This window comes from Engystomops pustulosus, chromosome 6 (assembly GCF_040894005.1).
Source record: "Engystomops pustulosus chromosome 6, aEngPut4.maternal, whole genome shotgun sequence".
Taxonomy (NCBI): domain Eukaryota; kingdom Metazoa; phylum Chordata; class Amphibia; order Anura; family Leptodactylidae; genus Engystomops; species Engystomops pustulosus.
Window position 1 is genome coordinate 166574470 of NC_092416.1, and position 19410 is coordinate 166593879.

Consider the following 19410-nt stretch of genomic DNA (forward strand, 5'->3'; position numbering starts at 1 on the left):
ATCCTTACAGGCAAACAAAACTAATGTAAAGAGAAATGCAAGGGCTTTCTTCTCTCGTCATCTAAAAGTGAATGTCACTCGGGAATATTTTGTTATTGCCCCATAGCAAAAGCAACCCCTGCGTCATTTTCTGTTCTGTTTAAATCAGTGGTTCTTTTGCATATGAAGCAAACTCTTAGTGGCAGGTATGAGTGGCATCTACCGTGGCGGGAAAGACACAACGAAACAAGATTTTTTTTCCGATTCCTTAAAAAAAGAGACAGTCTCTTGTTTCTGCCCGGTTTCGAACCGGGGACCTTTCGCGTGTTAGGCGAACGTGATAACCACTACACTACAGAAACACGTTGACTGCTCACTTCTAGACTTTTGAGTACAGCAGACTAGATGGAGAACACTGAGCGCAGTAATAACTGGCAGCTACTTTGGAGGAAAAGACACAATGAAAAAAGATTTCTCTCTCTTGTGTCTTCAAAAGTAGAACATCTCATGTTTCTGCCCGGTTTCGAACCAGGGACCTTTCGCGTGTGAGGCGAACGTGATAACCACTACACTACAGAAACCCGATGAAAACACCTCAACTGGTCTTTAGACGCAAACAAAACCAAATTTATAAACCAACGCGAGGAATGTTGAGTCATTCAAAAGTCGCAAAACGCGTTTCTGATTGGTTCCAAACGACACTCCCACCTTGTCTCGAACTGGGCACCGTCGACAATTGTGGCAAATGTGATGTCCACTTCACTACAGAAACTCAACGGTTTTCAAACAGGGACTTTCACGCGTTAGGCAAAAGTGAAAACCCCTACTCTTGAAAAACTGTTTAAAAAACTGAAGCCGTCCTTACAGGCAAACAAAACTAATGTAAAGAGAAATGCAAGGGCTTTCTTCTCTCGTCATCTAAAAGGGAATGTCACTCGGGAATATTTTGTTACTGCCCCATAGCAAAAGCAACCCCTGCGTCATTTTCTGTTCTGTTTAAATCAGTGGTTCTTTTGCATATGAAGCAAACTCTTAGTGGCAGGTATGTGTGGCATCTACCGTGGTGGGAAAGACACGACGAAACAAGATTTTTCTTTCCGATTCCTTAAAAAAAGAGACAGTCTCTTGTTTCTGCCCGGTTTCGAACCGGGGACCTTTCGCGTGTTAGGCGAACGTGATAACCACTACACTACAGAAACACGTTGACTGCTCACTTCTAGACCTTTGAGTACAGCAGACTAGATGGAGAACACTGAGCGCAGTAATAACTGGCAGCTACTTTGGAGGAAAAGACACAATGAAAAAAGATTTCTCTCTCTTGTGTCTTCAAAAGTAGAACATCTCATGTTTCTGCCCGGTTTCGAACCAGGGACCTTTCGCGTGTGAGGCGAACGTGATAACCACTACACTACAGAAACCCGATGAAAACACCTCAACTGGTCTTTAGACGCAAACAAAACCAAATTTATAAACCAACGCGAGGAATGTTGAGTCATTCAAAAGTCGCAAAACGCGTTTCTGATTGGTTCCAAACGACACTCCCACCTTGTCTCGAACTGGGCACCGTCGACAATTGTGGCAAATGTGATGTCCACTTCACTACAGAAACTCAACGGTTTTCAAACAGGGACTTTCACGCGTTAGGCAAAAGTGAAAACCCCTACTCTTGAAAAACTGTTTAAAAAACTGAAGCCGTCCTTACAGGCAAACAAAACTAATGTAAAGAGAAATGCAAGGGCTTTCTTCTCTCGTCATCTAAAAGTGAATGTCACTCGGGAATATTTTGTTACTGCCCCATAGCAAAAGCAACCCCTGCGTCATTTTCTGTTCTGTTTAAATCAGTGGTTCTTTTGCATATGAAGCAAACTCTTAGTGGCAGGTATGAGTGGCATCTACCGTGGCGGGAAAGACACGACGAAACAAGATTTTTCTTTCCGATTCCTTAAAAAAAGAGACAGTCTCTTGTTTCTGCCCGGTTTCGAACCGGGGACCTTTCGCGTGTTAGGCGAACGTGATAACCACTACACTACAGAAACACGTTGACTGCTCACTTCTAGACCTTTGAGTACAGCAGACTAGATGAAGAACACTGAGCGCAGTAATAACTGGCAGCTACTTTGGAGGAAAAGACACAATGAAAAAAGATTTCTCTCTCTTGTGTCTTCAAAAGTAGAACATCTCATGTTTCTGCCCGGTTTCGAACCGGGGACCTTTCGCGTGTGAGGCGAACGTGATAACCACTACACTACAGAAACCCGATGAAAACACCTCAACTGGTCTTTAGACGCAAACAAAACCAAATTTATAAACCAACGCGAGGAATGTTGAGTCATTCAAAAGTCGCAAAACGCGTTTCTGATTGGTTCCAAATGACACTCCCACCTTGTCTCGAACTGGGCACCGTCGACAATTGTGGCAAATGTGATGTCCACTTCACTACAGAAACTCAACGGTTTTCAAACAGGGACTTTCACGCGTTAGGCAAAAGTGAAAACCCCTACTCTTGAAAAACTGTTTAAAAAACTGAAGCCGTCCTTACAGGCAAACAAAACTAATGTAAAGAGAAATGCAAGGGCTTTCTTCTCTCGTCATCTAAAAGTGAATGTCACTCGGGAATATTTTGTTACTGCCCCATAGCAAAAGCAACCCCTGCGTCATTTTCTGTTCTGTTTAAATCAGTGGTTCTTTTGCATATGAAGCAAACTCTTAGTGGCAGGTATGAGTGGCATCTACCGTGGCGGGAAAGACACGACGAAACAAGATTTTTTTTCCGATTCCTTAAAAATAGAGACAGTCTCTAGTTTCTGCCCGGTTTCGAACCGGGGACCTTTCGCGTGTTAGGCGAACGTGATAACCACTACACTACAGAAACACGTTGACTGCTCACTTCTAGACTTTTGAGTACAGCAGACTAGATGGAGAACACTGAGCGCAGTAATAACTGGCAGCTACTTTGGAGGAAAAGACACAATGAAAAAAGATTTCTCTCTCTTGTGTCTTCAAAAGTAGAACATCTCATGTTTCTGCCCGGTTTCGAACCAGGGACCTTTCGCGTGTGAGGCGAACGTGATAACCACTACACTACAGAAACCCGATGAAAACACCTCAACTGGTCTTTAGACGCAAACAAAACCAAATTTATAAACCAACGCGAGGAATGTTGAGTCATTCAAAAGTCGCAAAACGCGTTTCTGATTGGTTCCAAACGACACTCCCACCTTGTCTCGAACTGGGCACCGTCGACAATTGTGGCAAATGTGATGTCCACTTCACTACAGAAACTCAACGGTTTTCAAACAGGGACTTTCACGCGTTAGGCAAAAGTGAAAACCCCTACTCTTGAAAAACTGTTTAAAAAACTGAAGCCGTCCTTACAGGCAAACAAAACTAATGTAAAGAGAAATGCAAGGGCTTTCTTCTCTCGTCATCTAAAAGTGAATGTCACTCGGGAATATTTTGTTACTGCCCCATAGCAAAAGCAACCCCTGCGTCATTTTCTGTTCTGTTTAAATCAGTGGTTCTTTTGCATATGAAGCAAACTCTTAGTGGCAGGTATGAGTGGCATCTACCGTGGCGGGAAAGACACGACGAAACAAGATTTTTTTTCCGATTCCTTAAAAATAGAGACAGTCTCTAGTTTCTGCCCGGTTTCGAACCGGGGACCTTTCGTGTGTTAGGCGAACGTGATAACCACTACACTACAGAAACACGTTGACTGCTCACTTCTAGACTTTTGAGTACAGCAGACTAGATGGAGAACACTGAGCGCAGTAATAACTGGCAGCTACTTTGGAGGAAAAGACACAATGAAAAAAGATTTCTCTCTCTTGTGTCTTCAAAAGTAGAACATCTCATGTTTCTGCCCGGTTTCGAACCGGGGACCTTTCGCGTGTGAGGCGAACGTGATAACCACTACACTACAGAAACCCGATGAAAACACCTCAACTGGTCTTTAGACGCAAACAAAACCAAATTTATAAAACAACGCAAGGAATGTTGAGTCATTCAAAAGTCGCAAAACGCGTTTCTGATTGGTTCCAAACGACACTCCCACCTTGTCTCGAACTGGGCACCGTCGACAATTGTGGCAAATGTGATGTCCACTTCACTACAGAAACTCAACGGTTTTCAAACAGGGACTTTCACGCGTTAGGCAAAAGTGAAAACCCCTACTCTTGAAAAACTGTTTAAAAAACTGAAGCCGTCCTTACAGGCAAACAAAACTAATGTAAAGAGAAATGCCACGGCTTTCTTCTCTCGTCATCTAAAAGTGAATGTCACTCGGGAATATTTTGTTACTGCCCCATAGCAAAAGCAACCCCTGCGTCATTTTCTGTTCTGTTTAAATCAGTGGTTCTTTTGCATATGAAGCAAACTCTTAGTGGCAGGTATGTGTGGCATCTACCGTGGTGGGAAAGACACAACGAAACAAGATTTTTCTTTCCGATTCCTTAAAAAAAGAGACAGTCTCTTGTTTCTGCCCGGTTTCGAACCGGGGAGCTTTCGCGTGTTAGGCGAACGTGATAACCACTACACTACAGAAACACGTTGACTGCTCACTTCTAGACCTTTGAGTACAGCAGACTAGATGGAGAACACTGAGCGCAGTAATAACTGGCAGCTACTTTGGAGGAAAAGACACAATGAAAAAAGATTTCTCTCTCTTGTGTCTTCAAAAGTAGAACATCTCATGTTTCTGCCCGGTTTCGAACCAGGGACCTTTCGCGTGTGAGGCGAACGTGATAACCACTACACTACAGAAACCCGATGAAAATACCTCAACTGGTCTTTAGACGCAAACAAAACCAAATTTATAAACCAACGCGAGGAATGTTGAGTCATTCAAAAGTCGCAAAACGCGTTTCTGATTGGTTCCAAACGACACTCCCACCTTGTCTCGAACTGGGCACCGTCGACAATTGTGGCAAATGTGATGTCCACTTCACTACAGAAACTCAACGGTTTTCAAACAGGGACTTTCACGCGTTAGGCAAAAGTGAAAACCCCTACTCTTGAAAAACTGTTTAAAAAACTGAAGCCGTCCTTACAGGCAAACAAAACTAATGTAAAGAGAAATGCAAGGGCTTTCTTCTCTCGTCATCTAAAAGTGAATGTCACTCGGGAATATTTTGTTACTGCCCCATAGCAAAAGCAACCCCTGCGTCATTTTCTGTTCTGTTTAAATCAGTGGTTCTTTTGCATATGAAGCAAACTCTTAGTGGCAGGTATGAGTGGCATCTACCGTGGCGGGAAAGACACGACGAAACAAGATTTTTTTTCCGATTCCTTAAAAAAAGAGACAGTCTCTTGTTTCTGCCCGGTTTCGAACCGGGGACCTTTCGCGTGTTAGGCGAACGTGATAACCACTACACTACAGAAACTCGTTGACTGCTCACTTCTAGACTTTTGAGTACAGCAGACTAGATGGAGAACACTGAGCGCAGTAATAACTGGCAGCTACTTTGGAGGAAAAGACACAATGAAAAAAGATTTCTCTCTCTTGTGTCTTCAAAAGTAGAACATCTCATGTTTCTGCCCGGTTTCGAACCAGGGACCTTTCGCGTGTGAGGCGAACGTGATAACCACTACACTACAGAAACCCGTTGAAAATACCTCAACTGGTCTTTAGACGCAAACAAAACCAAATTTATAAACCAATTCAAGGAATGTTGAGTCATTCAAAAGTCGCAAAACGCGTTTCTGATTGGTTCCAAACGACACTCCCACCTTGTCTCGAACTGGGCACCGTCGACAATTGTGGCAAATGTGATGTCCACTTCACTACAGAAACTCAACGGTTTTCAAACAGGGACTTTCACGCGTTAGGCAAAAGTGAAAACCCCTACTCTTGAAAAACTGTTTAAAAAACTGAAGCCGTCCTTACAGGAAAACAAAACTAATGTAAAGAGAGATGCAAGGGCTTTCTTCTCTCGTCATCTAAAAGTGAATGTCACTCGGGAATATTTTGTTACTGCCCCATAGCAAAAGCAACCCCTGCGTCATTTTCTGTTCTGTTTAAATCAGTGGTTCTTTTGCATATGAAGCAAACTCTTAGTGGCAGGTATGTGTGGCATCTACCGTGGTGGGAAAGACACGACGAAACAAGATTTTTCTTTCCGATTCCTTAAAAAAAGAGACAGTCTCTTGTTTCTGCCCGGTTTCGAACCGGGGAGCTTTCGCGTGTTAGGCGAACGTGATAACCACTACACTACAGAAACACGTTGACTGCTCACTTCTAGACCTTTGAGTACAGCAGACTAGATGGAGAACACTGAGCGCAGTAATAACTGGCAGCTACTTTGGAGGAAAAGACACAATGAAAAAAGATTTCTCTCTCTTGTGTCTTCAAAAGTAGAACATCTCATGTTTCTGCCCGGTTTCGAACCGGGGACCTTTCGCGTGTGAGGCGAACGTGATAACCACTACACTACAGAAACCCGATGAAAACACCTCAACTGGTCTTTAGACGCAAACAAAACCAAATTTATAAACCAACGCGAGGAATGTTGAGTCATTCAAAAGTCGCAAAACGCGTTTCTGATTGGTTCCAAACGACACTCCCACCTTGTCTCGAACTGGGCACCGTCGACAATTGTGGCAAATGTGATGTCCACTTCACTACAGAAACTCAACGGTTTTCAAACAGGGACTTTCACGCGTTAGGCAAAAGTGAAAACCCCTACTCTTGAAAAACTGTTTAAAAAACTGAAGCCGTCCTTACAGGCAAACAAAACTAATGTAAAGAGAAATGCAAGGGCTTTCTTCTCTCGTCATCTAAAAGTGAATGTCACTCGGGAATATTTTGTTACTGCCCCATAGCAAAAGCAACCCCTGCGTCATTTTCTGTTCTGTTTAAATCAGTGGTTCTTTTGCATATGAAGCAAACTCTTAGTGGCAGGTATGAGTGGCATCTACCGTGGCGGGAAAGACACGACGAAACAAGATTTTTTTTCCGATTCCTTAAAAAAAGAGACAGTCTCTTGTTTCTGCCCGGTTTCGAACCGGGGACCTTTCGCGTGTTAGGCGAACGTGATAACCACTACACTACAGAAACTCGTTGACTGCTCACTTCTAGACTTTTGAGTACAGCAGACTAGATGGAGAACACTGAGCGCAGTAATAACTGGCAGCTACTTTGGAGGAAAAGACACAATGAAAAAAGATTTCTCTCTCTTGTGTCTTCAAAAGTAGAACATCTCATGTTTCTGCCCGGTTTCGAACCAGGGACCTTTCGCGTGTGAGGCGAACGTGATAACCACTACACTACAGAAACCCGATGAAAATACCTCAACTGGTCTTTAGACGCAAACAAAACCAAATTTATAAACCAATTCAAGGAATGTTGAGTCATTCAAAAGTCGCAAAACGCGTTTCTGATTGGTTCCAAACGACACTCCCACCTTGTCTCGAACTGGGCACCGTCGACAATTGTGGCAAATGTGATGTCCACTTCACTACAGAAACTCAACGGTTTTCAAACAGGGACTTTCACGCGTTAGGCAAAAGTGAAAACCCCTACTCTTGAAAAACTGTTTAAAAAACTGAAGCCGTCCTTACAGGCAAACAAAACTAATGTAAAGAGAAATGCAAGGGCTTTCTTCTCTCGTCATCTAAAAGTGAATGTCACTCGGGAATATTTTGTTACTGCCCCATAGCAAAAGCAACCCCTGCGTCATTTTCTGTTCTGTTTAAATCAGTGGTTCTTTTGCATATGAAGCAAACTCTTAGTGGCAGGTATGAGTGGCATCTACCGTGGCGGGAAAGACACGACGAAACAAGATTTTTCTTTCCGATTCCTTAAAAAAAGAGACAGTCTCTTGTTTCTGCCCGGTTTCGAACCGGGGACCTTTCGCGTGTTAGGCGAACGTGATAACCACTACACTACAGAAACACGTTGACTGCTCACTTCTAGACCTTTGAGTACAGCAGACTAGATGGAGAACACTGAGCGCAGTAATAACTGGCAGCTACTTTGGAGGAAAAGACACAATGAAAAAAGATTTCTCTCTCTTGTGTCTTCAAAAGTAGAACATCTCATGTTTCTGCCCGGTTTCGAACCAGGGACCTTTCGCGTGTGAGGCGAACGTGATAACCACTACACTACAGAAACCCGCTGAAAAAACCTCAACTGGTCTTTAGACGCAAACAAAACCAAATTTATAAACCAACGCGAGGAATGTTGAGTCATTCAAAAGTCGCAAAACGCGTTTCTGATTGGTTCCAAACGACACTCCCACCTTGTCTCGAACTGGGCACCGTCGACAATTGTGGCAAATGTGATGTCCACTTCCCTACAGAAACTCAACGGTTTTCAAACAGGGACTTTCACGCGTTAGGCAAAAGTGAAAACCCCTACTCTTGAAAAACTGTTTAAAAAACTGAAGCCGTCCTTACAGGCAAACAAAACTAATGTAAAGAGAGATGCAAGGGCTTTCTTCTCTCGTCATCTAAAAGTGAATGTCACTCGGGAATATTTTGTTACTGCCCCATAGCAAAAGCAACCCCTGCGTCATTTTCTGTTCTGTTTAAATCAGTGGTTCTTTTGCATATGAAGCAAACTCTTAGTGGCAGGTATGAGTGGCATCTACCGTGGCGGGAAAGACACGACGAAACAAGATTTTTTTTCCGATTCCTTAAAAAGAGAGACAGTCTCTTGTTTCTGCCCGGTTTCGAACCGGGGACCTTTCGCGTGTTAGGCGAACGTGATAACCACTACACTACAGAAACACGTTGACTGCTCACTTCTAGACTTTTGAGTACAGCAGACTAGATGGAGAACACTGAGCGCAGTAATAACTGGCAGCTACTTTGGAGGAAAAGACACAATGAAAAGAGATTTCTCTCTCTTGTGTCTTCAAAAGTAGAACATCTCATGTTTCTGCCCGTTTTCAAACCGGGGACCTTTCGCGTGTGAGGCGAACGTGATAACCACTACACTACAGAAACCCGATGAAAACACCTCAACTGGTCTTTAGACGCAAACAAAACCAAATTTATAAACCAACGCGAGGAATGTTGAGTCATTCAAAAGTCGCAAAACGCGTTTCTGATTGGTTCCAAACGACACTCCCACCTTGTCTCGAACTGGGCACCGTCGACAATTGTGGCAAATGTGATGTCCACTTCCCTACAGAAACTCAACGCTTTTCAAACAGGGACTTTCACGCGTTAGGCAAAAGTGAAAACCCCTACTCTTGAAAAACTGTTTAAAAAACTGAAGCCGTCCTTACAGGCAAACAAAACTAATGTAAAGAGAGATGCAAGGGCTTTCTTCTCTCGTCATCTAAAAGTGAATGTCACTCGGGAATATTTTGTTACTGCCCCATAGCAAAAGCAACCCCTGCGTCATTTTCTGTTCTGTTTAAATCAGTGGTTCTTTTGCATATGAAGCAAACTCTTAGTGGCAGGTATGAGTGGCATCTACCGTGGCGGGAAAGACACGACGAAACAAGATTTTTCTTTCCGATTCCTTAAAAAAAGAGACAGTCTCTTGTTTCTGCCCGGTTTCGAACCGGGGACCTTTCGCGTGTTAGGCGAACGTGATAACCACTACACTACAGAAACACGTTGACTGCTCACTTCTAGACCTTTGAGTACAGCAGACTAGATGGAGAACACTGAGCGCAGTAATAACTGGCAGCTACTTTGGAGGAAAAGACACAATGAAAAAAGATTTCTCTCTCTTGTGTCTTCAAAAGTAGAACATCTCATGTTTCTGCCCGGTTTCGAACCGGGGACCTTTCGCGTGTGAGGCGAACGTGATAACCACTACCCTACAGAAACCCGATGAAAACACCTCAACTGGTCTTTAGACGCAAATAAAACCAAATTTATAAACCAACGCAAGGAATGTTGAGTCATTCAAAAGTCGCAAAACGCGTTTCTGATTGGTTCCAAATGACACTCCCACCTTGTCTCGAACTGGGCACCGTCGACAATTGTGGCAAATGTGATGTCCACTTCCCTACAGAAACTCAACGGTTTTCAAACAGGGACTTTCACGCGTTAGGCAAAAGTGAAAACCCCTACTCTTGAAAAACTGTTTAAAAAACTGAAGCCGTCCTTACAGGCAAACAAAACTAATGTAAAGAGAGATGCAAGGGCTTTCTTCTCTCGTCATCTAAAAGTGAATGTCACTCGGGAATATTTTGTTACTGCCCCATAGCAAAAGCAACCCCTGCGTCATTTTCTGTTCTGTTTAAATCAGTGGTTCTTTTGCATATGAAGCAAACTCTTAGTGGCAGGTATGAGTGGCATCTACCGTGGCGGGAAAGACACGACGAAACAAGATTTTTCTTTCCGATTCCTTAACAAAAGAGACAGTCTCTTGTTTCTGCCCGGTTTCGAACCGGGGACCTTTCGCGTGTTAGGTGAACGTGATAACCACTACACTACAGAAACACGTTGACTGCTCACTTCTAGACTTTTGAGTACAGCAGACTAGATGGAGAACACTGAGCGCAGTAATAACTGGCAGCTACTTTGGAGGAAAAGACACAATGAAAAAAGATTTCTCTCTCTTGTGTCTTCAAAAGTAGAACACCTCATGTTTCTGCCCGGTTTCGAACCAGGGACCTTTCGCGTGTGAGGCGAACGTGATAACCACTACACTACAGAAACCCGATGAAAACACCTCAACTGGTCTTTAGACGCAAAGAAAACCAAATTTATAAACCAACGCAAGGAATGTTGAGTCATTCAAAAGTCGCAAAACGCGTTTCTGATTGGTTCCAAACGACACTCCCACCTTGTCTCGAACTGGGCACCGTCGACAATTGTGGCAAATGTGATGTCCACTTCACTACAGAAACTCAACGGTTTTCAAACAGGGACTTTCACGCGTTAGGCAAAAGTGAAAACCCCTACTCTTGAAAAACTGTTTAAAAAACTGAAGCCGTCCTTACAGGCAAACAAAACTAATGTAAAGAGAGATGCAAGGGCTTTCTTCTCTCGTCATCTAAAAGTGAATGTCACTCGGGAATATTTTGTTACTGCCCCATAGCAAAAGCAACCCCTGCGTCATTTTCTGTTCTGTTTAAATCAGTGGTTCTTTTGCATATGAAGCAAACTCTTAGTGGCAGGTATGAGTGGCATCTACCGTGGCGGGAAAGACACGACGAAACAAGATTTTTCTTTCCGATTCCTTAAAAAAAGAGACAGTCTCTTGTTTCTGCCCGGTTTCGAACCGGGGACCTTTCGCGTGTTAGGTGAACGTGATAACCACTACACTACAGAAACACGTTGACTGCCCACTTCTAGACTTTTGAGTACAGCAGACTAGATGGAGAACACTGAGCGCAGTAATAACTGGCAGCTACTTTGGAGGAAAAGACACAATGAAAAAAGATTTCTCTCTCTTGTGTCTTCAAAAGTAGAACATCTCATGTTTCTGCCCGGTTTCGAACCAGGGACCTTTCGCGTGTGAGGCGAACGTGATAACCACTACACTACAGAAACCCGATGAAAACACCTCAACTGGTCTTTAGACGCAAAGAAAACCAAATTTATAAACCAACGCAAGGAATGTTGAGTCATTCAAAAGTCGCAAAACGCGTTTCTGATTGGTTCCAAACGACACTCCCACCTTGTCTCGAACTGGGCACCGTCGACAATTGTGGCAAATGTGATGTCCACTTCACTACAGAAACTCAACGGTTTTCAAACAGGGACTTTCACGCGTTAGGCAAAAGTGAAAACCCCTACTCTTGAAAAACTGTTTAAAAAACTGAAGCCGTCCTTACAGGCAAACAGAACTAATGTAAAGAGAAATGCAAGGGCTTTCTTCTCTCGTCATCTAAAAGTGAATGTCACTCGGGAATATTTTGTTACTGCCCCATAGCAAAAGCAACCCCTGCGTCATTTTCTGTTCTGTTTAAATCAGTGGTTCTTTTGCATATGAAGCAAACTCTTAGTGGCAGGTATGAGTGGCATCTACCGTGGCGGGAAAGACACGACGAAACAAGATTTTTTTTCCGATTCCTTAAAAAAAGAGACAGTCTCTTGTTTCTGCCCGGTTTCGAACCGGGGACCTTTCGCGTGTTAGGCGAACGTGATAACCACTACACTACAGAAACACGTTGACTGCTCACTTCTAGACTTTTGAGTACAGCAGACTAGATGGAGAACACTGAGCGCAGTAATAACTGACAGCTACTTTGGAGGAAAAGACACAATGAAAAAAGATTTCTCTCTCTTGTGTCTTCAAAAGTAGAACATCTCATGTTTCTGCACGGTTTCGAACCGGGGACCTTTCGCGTGTGAGGCGAACGTGATAACCACTACACTACAGAAACCCGATGAAAACACGTCAACTGGTCTTTAGACGCGAACAAAACCAAATTTATAAACCAACGCGAGGAATGTTGAGTCATTCAAAAGTCGCAAAACGCGTTTCTGATTGGTTCCAAACGACACTCCCACCTTGTCTCGAACTGGGCACCGTCGACAATTGTGGCAAATGTGATGTCCACTTCACTACAGAAACTCAACGGTTTTCAAACAGGGACTTTCACGCGTTAGGCAAAAGTGAAAACCCCTACTCTTGAAAAACTGTTTAAAAAACTGAAGCCGTCCTTACAGGCAAACAAAACTAATGTAAAGAGAGATGCAAGGGCTTTCTTCTCTCGTCATCTAAAAGTGAATGTCACTCGGGAATATTTTGTTACTGCCCCATAGCAAAAGCAACCCCTGCGTCATTTTCTGTTCTGTTTAAATCAGTGGTTCTTTTGCATATGAAGCAAACTCTTAGTGGCAGGTATGAGTGGCATCTACCGTGGCGGGAAAGACACGACGAAACAAGATTTTTCTTTCCGATTCCTTAAAAAAAGAGACAGTCTCTTGTTTCTGCCCGGTTTCGAACCGGGGACCTTTCGCGTGTTAGGCGAACGTGATAACCACTACACTACAGAAACACGTTGACTGCTCACTTCTAGACTTTTGAGTACAGCAGACTAGATGGAGAACACTGAGCGCAGTAATAACTGGCAGCTACTTTGGAGGAAAAGACACAATGAAAAAAGATTTTTCTCTCTTGTGTCTTCAAAAGTAGAACATCTCATGTTTCTGCCCGGTTTCGAACCAGGGACCTTTCGCGTGTGAGGCGAACGTGATAACCACTACACTACAGAAACCCGATGAAAACACCTCAACTGGTCTTTAGACGCAAACAAAACCAAATTTATAAACCAACGCGAGGAATGTTGAGTCATTCAAAAGTCGCAAAACGCGTTTCTGATTGGTTCCAAACGACACTCCCACCTTGTCTCGAACTGGGCACCGTCGACAATTGTGGCAAATGTGATGTCCACTTCACTACAGAAACTCAATGGTTTTCAAACAGGGACTTTCACGCGTTAGGCAAAAGTGAAAACCCCTACTCTTGAAAAACTGTTTAAAAAACTGAAGCCGTCCTTACAGGCAAACAAAACTAATGTAAAGAGAAATGCAAGGGCTTTCTTCTCTCGTCATCTAAAAGTGAATGTCACTCGGGAATATTTTGTTACTGCCCCATAGCAAAAGCAACCCCTGCGTCATTTTCTGTTCTGTTTAAATCAGTGGTTCTTTTGCATATGAAGCAAACTCTTAGTGGCAGGTATGAGTGGCATCTACCGTGGCGGGAAAGACACAACGAAACAAGATTTTTTTTCCGATTCCTTAAAAAAAGAGACAGTCTCTTGTTTCTGCCCGGTTTCGAACCGGGGACCTTTCGCGTGTTAGGCGAACGTGATAACCACTACACTACAGAAACACGTTGACTGCTCACTTCTAGACTTTTGAGTACAGCAGACTAGATGGAGAACACTGAGCGCAGTAATAACTGGCAGCTACTTTGGAGGAAAAGACACAATGAAAAAAGATTTCTCTCTCTTGTGTCTTCAAAAGTAGAACATCTCATGTTTCTGCCCGGTTTCGAACCGGGGACCTTTCGCGTGTGAGGCGAACGTGATAACCACTACACTACAGAAACCCGCTGAAAAAACCTCAACTGGTCTTTAGACGCAAACAAAACCAAATTTATAAACCAACGCGAGGAATGTTGAGTCATTCAAAAGTCGCAAAACGCGTTTCTGATTGGTTCCAAACGACACTCCCACCTTGTCTCGAACTGGGCACCGTCGACAATTGTGGCAAATGTGATGTCCACTTCCCTACAGAAACTCAACGGTTTTCAAACAGGGACTTTCACGCGTTAGGCAAAAGTGAAAACCCCTACTCTTGAAAAACTGTTTAAAAAACTGAAGCCGTCCTTACAGGCAAACAAAACTAATGTAAAGAGAGATGCAAGGGCTTTCTTCTCTCGTCATCTAAAAGTGAATGTCACTCGGGAATATTTTGTTACTGCCCCATAGCAAAAGCAACCCCTGCGTCATTTTCTGTTCTGTTTAAATCAGTGGTTCTTTTGCATATGAAGCAAACTCTTAGTGGCAGGTATGAGTGGCATCTACCGTGGCGGGAAAGACACGACGAAACAAGATTTTTTTTCCGATTCCTTAAAAAAAGAGACAGTCTCTTGTTTCTGCCCGGTTTCGAACCAGGGACCTTTCGCGTGTTAGGCGAACGTGATAACCACTACACTACAGAAACACGTTGACTGCTCACTTCTAGACTTTTGAGTACAGCAGACTAGATGGAGAACACTGAGCGCAGTAATAACTGGCAGCTACTTTGGAGGAAAAGACACAATGAAAAAAGATTTCTCTCTCTTGTGTCTTCAAAAGTAGAACATCTCATGTTTCTGCCCGTTTTCAAACCGGGGACCTTTCGCGTGTGAGGCGAACGTGATAACCACTACACTACAGAAACCCGATGAAAACACCTCAACTTGTCTTTAGACGCAAACAAAACCAAATTTATAAACCAACGCGAGGAATGTTGAGTCATTCAAAAGTCGCAAAACGCGTTTCTGATTGGTTCCAAACGACACTCCCACCTTGTCTCGAACTGGGCACCGTCGACAATTGTGGCAAATGTGATGTCCACTTCCCTACAGAAACTCAACGGTTTTCAAACAGGGACTTTCACGCGTTAGGCAAAAGTGAAAACCCCTACTCTTGAAAAACTGTTTAAAAAACTGAAGCCGTCCTTACAGGCAAACAAAACTAATGTAAAGAGAGATGCAAGGGCTTTCTTCTCTCGTCATCTAAAAGTGAATGTCACTCGGGAATATTTTGTTACTGCCCCATAGCAAAAGCAACCCCTGCGTCATTTTCTGTTCTGTTTAAATCAGTGGTTCTTTTGCATATGAAGCAAACTCTTAGTGGCAGGTATGTGTGGCATCTACCGTGGTGGGAAAGACACGACGAAAGAAGATTTTTCTTTCCGATTCCTTAAAAAAAGAGACAGTCTCTTGTTTCTGCCCGGTTTCGAACCGGGGACCTTTCGCGTGTGAGGCGAACGTGATAACCACTACACTACAGAAACACGTTGACTGCTCACTTCTAGACCTTTGAGTACAGCAGACTAGATGGAGAACACTGAGCGCAGTAATAACTGGCAGCTACTTTGGAGGAAAAGACACAATGAAAAAAGATTTCTCTCTCTTGTGTCTTCAAAAGTAGAACATCTCATGTTTCTGCCCAGTTTCGAACCGGGGACCTTTCGCGTGTGAGGCGAACGTGATAACCACTACACTACAGAAACCCGATGAAAACACCTCAACTGGTCTTTAGACGCAAACAAAACCAAATTTATAAACCAACGCAAGGAATGTTGAGTCATTCAAAAGTCGCAAAACGCGTTTCTGATTGGTTCCAAACGACACTCCCACCTTGTCTCGAACTGGGCACCGTCGACAATTGTGGCAAATGTGATGTCCACTTCACTACAGAAACTCAACGGTTTTCAAACAGGGACTTTCACGCGTTAGGCAAAAGTGAAAACCCCTACTCTTGAAAAACTGTTTAAAAAACTGAAGCCGTCCTTACAGGCAAACAGAACTAATGTAAAGAGAAATGCAAGGGCTTTCTTCTCTCGTCATCTAAAAGTGAATGTCACTCGGGAATATTTTGTTACTGCCCCATAGCAAAAGCAACCCCTGCGTCATTTTCTGTTCTGTTTAAATCAGTGGTTCTTTTGCATATGAAGCAAACTCTTAGTGGCAGGTATGAGTGGCATCTACCGTGGCGGGAAAGACACGACGAAACAAGATTTTTTTTCCGATTCCTTAAAAAAAGAGACAGTCTCTTGTTTCTGCCCGGTTTCGAACCGGGGACCTTTCGCGTGTTAGGCGAACGTGATAACCACTACACTACAGAAACACGTTGACTGCTCACTTCTAGACTTTTGAGTACAGCAGACTAGATGGAGAACACTGAGCGCAGTAATAACTGGCAGCTACTTTGGAGGAAAAGACACAATGAAAAAAGATTTCTCTCTCTTGTGTCTTCAAAAGTAGAACATCTCATGTTTCTGCACGGTTTCGAACCGGGGACCTTTCGCGTGTGAGGCGAACGTGATAACCACTACACTACAGAAACCCGATGAAAACACGTCAACTGGTCTTTAGACGCAAACAAAACCAAATTTATAAACCAACGCGAGGAATGTTGAGTCATTCAAAAGTCGCAAAACGCGTTTCTGATTGGTTCCAAACGACACTCCCACCTTGTCTCGAACTGGGCACCGTCGACAATTGTGGCAAATGTGATGTCCACTTCACTACAGAAACTCAACGGTTTTCAAACAGGGACTTTCACGCGTTAGGCAAAAGTGAAAACCCCTACTCTTGAAAAACTGTTTAAAAAACTGAAGCCGTCCTTACAGGCAAACAAAACTAATGTAAAGAGAGATGCAAGGGCTTTCTTCTCTCGTCATCTAAAAGTGAATGTCACTCGGGAATATTTTGTTACTGCCCCATAGCAAAAGCAACCCCTGCGTCATTTTCTGTTCTGTTTAAATCAGTGGTTCTTTTGCATATGAAGCAAACTCTTAGTGGCAGGTATGAGTGGCATCTACCGTGGCGGGAAAGACACGACGAAACAAGATTTTTCTTTCCGATTCCTTAAAAAAAGAGACAGTCTCTTGTTTCTGCCCGGTTTCGAACCGGGGACCTTTCGCGTGTTAGGCGAACGTGATAACCACTACACTACAGAAACACGTTGACTGCTCACTTCTAGACTTTTGAGTACAGCAGACTAGATGGAGAACACTGAGCGCAGTAATAACTGGCAGCTACTTTGGAGGAAAAGACACAATGAAAAAAGATTTCTCTCTCTTGTGTCTTCAAAAGTAGAACATCTCATGTTTCTGCCCGGTTTCGAACCAGGGACCTTTCGCGTGTGAGGCGAACGTGATAACCACTACACTACAGAAACCCGATGAAAACACCTCAACTGGTCTTTAGACGCAAACAAAACCAAATTTATAAACCAACGCGAGGAATGTTGAGTCATTCAAAAGTCGCAAAACGCGTTTCTGATTGGTTCCAAACGACACTCCCACCTTGTCTCGAACTGGGCACCGTCGACAATTGTGGCAAATGTGATGTCCACTTCACTACAGAAACTCAATGGTTTTCAAACAGGGACTTTCACGCGTTAGGCAAAAGTGAAAACCCCTACTCTTGAAAAACTGTTTAAAAAACTGAAGCCGTCCTTACAGGCAAACAAAACTAATGTAAAGAGAAATGCAAGGGCTTTCTTCTCTCGTCATCTAAAAGTGAATGTCACTCGGGAATATTTTGTTACTGCCCCATAGCAAAAGCAACCCCTGCGTCATTTTCTGTTCTGTTTAAATCAGTGGTTCTTTTGCATATGAAGCAAACTCTTAGTGGCAGGTATGAGTGGCATCTACCGTGGCGGGAAAGACACAACGAAACAAGATTTTTTTTCCGATTCCTTAAAAAAAGAGACAGTCTCTTGTTTCTGCCCGGTTTCGAACCGGGGACCTTTCGCGTGTTAGGCGAACGTGATAACCACTACACTACAGAAACACGTTGACTGCTCACTTCTAGACTTTTGAGTACAGCAGACTAGATGGAGAACACTGAGCGCAGTAATAACTGGCAGCTACTTTGGAGGAAAAGACACAATGAAAAAAGATTTCTCTCTCTTGTGTCTTCAAAAGTAGAACATCTCATGTTTCTGCCCGGTTTCGAACCGGGGACCTTTCGCGTGTGAGGCGAACGTGATAACCACTACACTACAGAAACCCGCTGAAAAAACCTCAACTGGTCTTTAGACGCAAACAAAACCAAATTTATAAACCAACGCGAGGAATGTTGAGTCATTCAAAAGTCGCAAAACGCGTTTCTGATTGGTTCCAAACGACACTCCCACCTTGTCTCGAACTGGGCACCGTCGACAATTGTGGCAAATGTGATGTCCACTTCCCTACAGAAACTCAACGGTTTTCAAACAGGGACTTTCACGCGTTAGGCAAAAGTGAAAACCCCTACTCTTGAAAAACTGTTTAAAAAACTGAAGCCGTCCTTACAGGCAAACAAAACTAATGTAAAGAGAGATGCAAGGGCTTTCTTCTCTCGTCATCTAAAAGTGAATGTCACTCGGGAATATTTTGTTACTGCCCCATAGCAAAAGCAACCCCTGCGTCATTTTCTGTTCTGTTTAAATCAGTGGTTCTTTTGCATATGAAGCAAACTCTTAGTGGCAGGTATGAGTGGCATCTACCGTGGCGGGAAAGACACGACGAAACAAGATTTTTTTTCCGATTCCTTAAAAAAAGAGACAGTCTCTTGTTTCTGCCCGGTTTCAAACCGGGGAACTTTCGCGTGTTAGGCGAACGTGATAACCACTACACTACAGAAACACGTTGACTGCTCACTTCTAGACTTTTGAGTACAGCAGACTAGATGGAGAACACTGAGCGCAGTAATAACTGGCAGCTACTTTGGAGGAAAAGACACAATGAAAAAAGATTTCTCTCTCTTGTGTCTTCAAAAGTAGAACATCTCATGTTTCTGCCCGTTTTCAAACCGGGGACCTTTCGCGTGTGAGGCGAACGTGATAACCACTACACTACAGAAACCCGATGAAAACACCTCAACTGGTCTTTAGACGCAAACAAAACCAAATTTATAAACCAACGCGAGGAATGTTGAGTCATTCAAAAGTCGCAAAACGCGTTTCTGATTGGTTCCAAACGACACTCCCACCTTGTCTCGAACTGGGCACCGTCGACAATTGTGGCAAATGTGATGTCCACTTCCCTACAGAAACTCAACGGTTTTCAAACAGGGACTTTCACGCGTTAGGCAAAAGTGAAAACCCCTACTCTTGAAAAACTGTTTAAAAAACTGAAGCCGTCCTTACAGGCAAACAAAACTAATGTAAAGAGAGATGCAAGGGCTTTCTTCTCTCGTCATCTAAAAGTGAATGTCACTCGGGAATATTTTGTTACTGCCCCATAGCAAAAGCAACCCCTGCGTCATTTTCTGTTCTGTTTAAATCAGTGGTTCTTTTGCATATGAAGCAA

At 43.4% G+C, this 19410-nt stretch overlaps 33 non-coding genes across 33 annotated transcripts; all 33 read right to left on the reverse strand.

The window, feature by feature from the left end:
* Positions 1–268: 268 nt before the first annotated feature.
* Positions 269–341, reverse strand: TRNAV-AAC (transfer RNA valine (anticodon AAC)). The gene has a single exon. It is a non-coding gene; the product is annotated as a tRNA-Val (tRNA).
* Positions 342–487: 146 nt separating this feature from the next.
* On the reverse strand, positions 488–560 carry TRNAV-CAC (transfer RNA valine (anticodon CAC)). Its single transcript has one exon. It is a non-coding gene; the product is annotated as a tRNA-Val (tRNA).
* Positions 561–1105: 545 nt separating this feature from the next.
* On the reverse strand, positions 1106–1178 carry TRNAV-AAC (transfer RNA valine (anticodon AAC)). The gene has a single exon. It is a non-coding gene; the product is annotated as a tRNA-Val (tRNA).
* A 146-nt stretch (positions 1179–1324) lies between these two features.
* TRNAV-CAC (transfer RNA valine (anticodon CAC)) lies at positions 1325–1397 on the reverse strand. The gene has a single exon. It is a non-coding gene; the product is annotated as a tRNA-Val (tRNA).
* Positions 1398–1942: 545 nt separating this feature from the next.
* On the reverse strand, positions 1943–2015 carry TRNAV-AAC (transfer RNA valine (anticodon AAC)). Its single transcript has one exon. It is a non-coding gene; the product is annotated as a tRNA-Val (tRNA).
* Positions 2016–2161: 146 nt separating this feature from the next.
* On the reverse strand, positions 2162–2234 carry TRNAV-CAC (transfer RNA valine (anticodon CAC)). The gene has a single exon. It is a non-coding gene; the product is annotated as a tRNA-Val (tRNA).
* Positions 2235–2778: 544 nt separating this feature from the next.
* Positions 2779–2851, reverse strand: TRNAV-AAC (transfer RNA valine (anticodon AAC)). Its single transcript has one exon. It is a non-coding gene; the product is annotated as a tRNA-Val (tRNA).
* Positions 2852–2997: 146 nt separating this feature from the next.
* On the reverse strand, positions 2998–3070 carry TRNAV-CAC (transfer RNA valine (anticodon CAC)). Its single transcript has one exon. It is a non-coding gene; the product is annotated as a tRNA-Val (tRNA).
* A 763-nt stretch (positions 3071–3833) lies between these two features.
* On the reverse strand, positions 3834–3906 carry TRNAV-CAC (transfer RNA valine (anticodon CAC)). The gene has a single exon. It is a non-coding gene; the product is annotated as a tRNA-Val (tRNA).
* Positions 3907–4670: 764 nt separating this feature from the next.
* On the reverse strand, positions 4671–4743 carry TRNAV-CAC (transfer RNA valine (anticodon CAC)). Its single transcript has one exon. It is a non-coding gene; the product is annotated as a tRNA-Val (tRNA).
* A 544-nt stretch (positions 4744–5287) lies between these two features.
* Positions 5288–5360, reverse strand: TRNAV-AAC (transfer RNA valine (anticodon AAC)). Its single transcript has one exon. It is a non-coding gene; the product is annotated as a tRNA-Val (tRNA).
* A 146-nt stretch (positions 5361–5506) lies between these two features.
* Positions 5507–5579, reverse strand: TRNAV-CAC (transfer RNA valine (anticodon CAC)). Its single transcript has one exon. It is a non-coding gene; the product is annotated as a tRNA-Val (tRNA).
* Positions 5580–6343: 764 nt separating this feature from the next.
* TRNAV-CAC (transfer RNA valine (anticodon CAC)) lies at positions 6344–6416 on the reverse strand. Its single transcript has one exon. It is a non-coding gene; the product is annotated as a tRNA-Val (tRNA).
* A 544-nt stretch (positions 6417–6960) lies between these two features.
* On the reverse strand, positions 6961–7033 carry TRNAV-AAC (transfer RNA valine (anticodon AAC)). The gene has a single exon. It is a non-coding gene; the product is annotated as a tRNA-Val (tRNA).
* A 146-nt stretch (positions 7034–7179) lies between these two features.
* On the reverse strand, positions 7180–7252 carry TRNAV-CAC (transfer RNA valine (anticodon CAC)). The gene has a single exon. It is a non-coding gene; the product is annotated as a tRNA-Val (tRNA).
* Positions 7253–7797: 545 nt separating this feature from the next.
* On the reverse strand, positions 7798–7870 carry TRNAV-AAC (transfer RNA valine (anticodon AAC)). Its single transcript has one exon. It is a non-coding gene; the product is annotated as a tRNA-Val (tRNA).
* A 146-nt stretch (positions 7871–8016) lies between these two features.
* Positions 8017–8089, reverse strand: TRNAV-CAC (transfer RNA valine (anticodon CAC)). Its single transcript has one exon. It is a non-coding gene; the product is annotated as a tRNA-Val (tRNA).
* A 544-nt stretch (positions 8090–8633) lies between these two features.
* Positions 8634–8706, reverse strand: TRNAV-AAC (transfer RNA valine (anticodon AAC)). Its single transcript has one exon. It is a non-coding gene; the product is annotated as a tRNA-Val (tRNA).
* Positions 8707–9470: 764 nt separating this feature from the next.
* On the reverse strand, positions 9471–9543 carry TRNAV-AAC (transfer RNA valine (anticodon AAC)). The gene has a single exon. It is a non-coding gene; the product is annotated as a tRNA-Val (tRNA).
* A 983-nt stretch (positions 9544–10526) lies between these two features.
* Positions 10527–10599, reverse strand: TRNAV-CAC (transfer RNA valine (anticodon CAC)). Its single transcript has one exon. It is a non-coding gene; the product is annotated as a tRNA-Val (tRNA).
* A 764-nt stretch (positions 10600–11363) lies between these two features.
* Positions 11364–11436, reverse strand: TRNAV-CAC (transfer RNA valine (anticodon CAC)). The gene has a single exon. It is a non-coding gene; the product is annotated as a tRNA-Val (tRNA).
* A 544-nt stretch (positions 11437–11980) lies between these two features.
* On the reverse strand, positions 11981–12053 carry TRNAV-AAC (transfer RNA valine (anticodon AAC)). Its single transcript has one exon. It is a non-coding gene; the product is annotated as a tRNA-Val (tRNA).
* A 764-nt stretch (positions 12054–12817) lies between these two features.
* On the reverse strand, positions 12818–12890 carry TRNAV-AAC (transfer RNA valine (anticodon AAC)). Its single transcript has one exon. It is a non-coding gene; the product is annotated as a tRNA-Val (tRNA).
* Positions 12891–13036: 146 nt separating this feature from the next.
* Positions 13037–13109, reverse strand: TRNAV-CAC (transfer RNA valine (anticodon CAC)). Its single transcript has one exon. It is a non-coding gene; the product is annotated as a tRNA-Val (tRNA).
* A 544-nt stretch (positions 13110–13653) lies between these two features.
* Positions 13654–13726, reverse strand: TRNAV-AAC (transfer RNA valine (anticodon AAC)). Its single transcript has one exon. It is a non-coding gene; the product is annotated as a tRNA-Val (tRNA).
* Positions 13727–13872: 146 nt separating this feature from the next.
* Positions 13873–13945, reverse strand: TRNAV-CAC (transfer RNA valine (anticodon CAC)). Its single transcript has one exon. It is a non-coding gene; the product is annotated as a tRNA-Val (tRNA).
* A 544-nt stretch (positions 13946–14489) lies between these two features.
* On the reverse strand, positions 14490–14562 carry TRNAV-AAC (transfer RNA valine (anticodon AAC)). The gene has a single exon. It is a non-coding gene; the product is annotated as a tRNA-Val (tRNA).
* Positions 14563–15326: 764 nt separating this feature from the next.
* On the reverse strand, positions 15327–15399 carry TRNAV-CAC (transfer RNA valine (anticodon CAC)). The gene has a single exon. It is a non-coding gene; the product is annotated as a tRNA-Val (tRNA).
* A 763-nt stretch (positions 15400–16162) lies between these two features.
* Positions 16163–16235, reverse strand: TRNAV-AAC (transfer RNA valine (anticodon AAC)). The gene has a single exon. It is a non-coding gene; the product is annotated as a tRNA-Val (tRNA).
* Positions 16236–16999: 764 nt separating this feature from the next.
* Positions 17000–17072, reverse strand: TRNAV-AAC (transfer RNA valine (anticodon AAC)). Its single transcript has one exon. It is a non-coding gene; the product is annotated as a tRNA-Val (tRNA).
* Positions 17073–17218: 146 nt separating this feature from the next.
* On the reverse strand, positions 17219–17291 carry TRNAV-CAC (transfer RNA valine (anticodon CAC)). Its single transcript has one exon. It is a non-coding gene; the product is annotated as a tRNA-Val (tRNA).
* Positions 17292–17835: 544 nt separating this feature from the next.
* Positions 17836–17908, reverse strand: TRNAV-AAC (transfer RNA valine (anticodon AAC)). Its single transcript has one exon. It is a non-coding gene; the product is annotated as a tRNA-Val (tRNA).
* Positions 17909–18054: 146 nt separating this feature from the next.
* On the reverse strand, positions 18055–18127 carry TRNAV-CAC (transfer RNA valine (anticodon CAC)). Its single transcript has one exon. It is a non-coding gene; the product is annotated as a tRNA-Val (tRNA).
* Positions 18128–19410: the final 1283 nt, after the last annotated feature.